The sequence below is a fragment of the Mus caroli genome, chromosome 19 (genome assembly GCF_900094665.2).
Source record: "Mus caroli chromosome 19, CAROLI_EIJ_v1.1, whole genome shotgun sequence".
NCBI lineage: Eukaryota > Metazoa > Chordata > Mammalia > Rodentia > Muridae > Mus > Mus caroli.
In genome coordinates, this window is record NC_034588.1 from 3854538 (window position 1) to 3856027 (window position 1490).

The 1490-nt window shown below is 55.8% G+C and overlaps 1 protein-coding gene across 1 annotated transcript in view; it reads left to right on the forward strand.

Annotated features, from left to right (window-relative positions):
* The window catches only part of Macrod1 (mono-ADP ribosylhydrolase 1), a 143788-nt gene that overhangs the window by 128048 nt on the left and 14250 nt on the right, over positions 1–1490 (forward strand). The window lies entirely within an intron of this gene.

The window sequence follows — 1490 nt, forward strand, 5'->3', positions numbered from 1 at the left end:
TCTCTCTCTCTCTCTCTCTCTCTCTCTCTCTCTCTCTCTCTCTCTCTCTCTCTCTCTCCTCCAGTTGACCTATCTGAGCTTCAGTTTCCTTCTCTGTAAAATGGGACCAGGAGGCCCTCCCTGGTTTGGCTCTGGCGATAAACGGGGTCCTTTAAGAAGAATGGCAGCTTATCTCGCTAAGTATCTACCCCTTCCATAGGATCATGTCCTGGAGAGCTTCTGGGCACCAGAGTGGGACCTCAGTACCCTGCCCCTTCCGGGGTCCTTGGTGGCTGACCTCTCACCCGGTAGTGTCTTCCAGGTTGCTTGCCTACATGCTCAGCTAGCTCCTTCTTCGTTCCCATGGCCTCCACTTAGTTCTAGGAGCTCCCGGCCGCTCCTCGCCTCTCCATCTTAATTAGCTGCTTGTATTAATCTCGAAAGTAACGTGGCAACTTGCAGCCCTGGGTTTTCAGGCTGTGGAATTAATTATTCCCCAAGCGAGGAGCTGTCAGGTCTGGGAGACCAGCCACTGCGAGCCACCCGACACCACTTAACAGCATCCATAGCTTCCGCAAAAAAAGCGCTGGGCCATAGTCTGGCCCCTAACCCTAAAGCAGAAAGCCCAGGAAGGTGGGGTAAGAGTCAATCCTGGGAGGTGCTGAAGGCCCAGCCTGGGAGCCAGGCTCCCTGGGCCTCTAACCTGGGCAGCAACCGGGTCTGGGGAACCTGTGGCCTCCCCTAGCTCCTGGTCTGGTTGGCACTGGGATTTCTTAGGGATGTAGACCTTGTGGCCAGAAGGGGACTCCAGGCTGAGCAGGAGCAATGATCAGCACAGCCCTAGCATTCTAGTAGAGGGACTGCTAGTCCCCCTTACCTATCGTCAGCCACAGGGCCACGTGGTAAGGCAGGAGGGGCAGCCAGCTGGGCAGAGAAGGATGGCTATGGCTAACTGGGGAAAGTGGCAGCCATGATGGCTGTCAGGCCCACTCTGCTTGAGGAGGGTCCCCTCCAGACCAGGCAGAAAGCAGGCACCGTCCTATAGCAAGGCCAGAACTGACTCCTTTTTCAAGACCTTCACCCCAACCCTGTGAGCTGGGGTATTTTTCCCAGTTTACATTGGAAACAGAGGCCTGGGGCCAGGCTGCCCTGCTCAGTGGGTGCTGGCTGGCACTCAGACTTCTGACAAGGCCCACAGCGTGGCTTCCCTCCACCACACATTCCAGACTCTGTGGCCTTCTGCTTCCTCCCTAGCTGCACACACACTGCCTTCTTCTCTTTGTTTTTTTTTTTTGTTTTTTTTTTTGTCAGGGTCTCTACTTAGTCCTCACTGTCCTGGAACTCACTAAATAGACCAGCCTGGCCTCAGATTCAGAGATCCATCTGCCTCTGCCTCCTGAGAGCTGGGATTAAGAGTGTGCTGCCGGAGCCGGGCGTGGTGGCGCGCGCCTTTAATCCCAGCACTTGGGAGGCAGAGGCAGGCGGATTTCTGAGTTCGAGGCCAGCCTGGT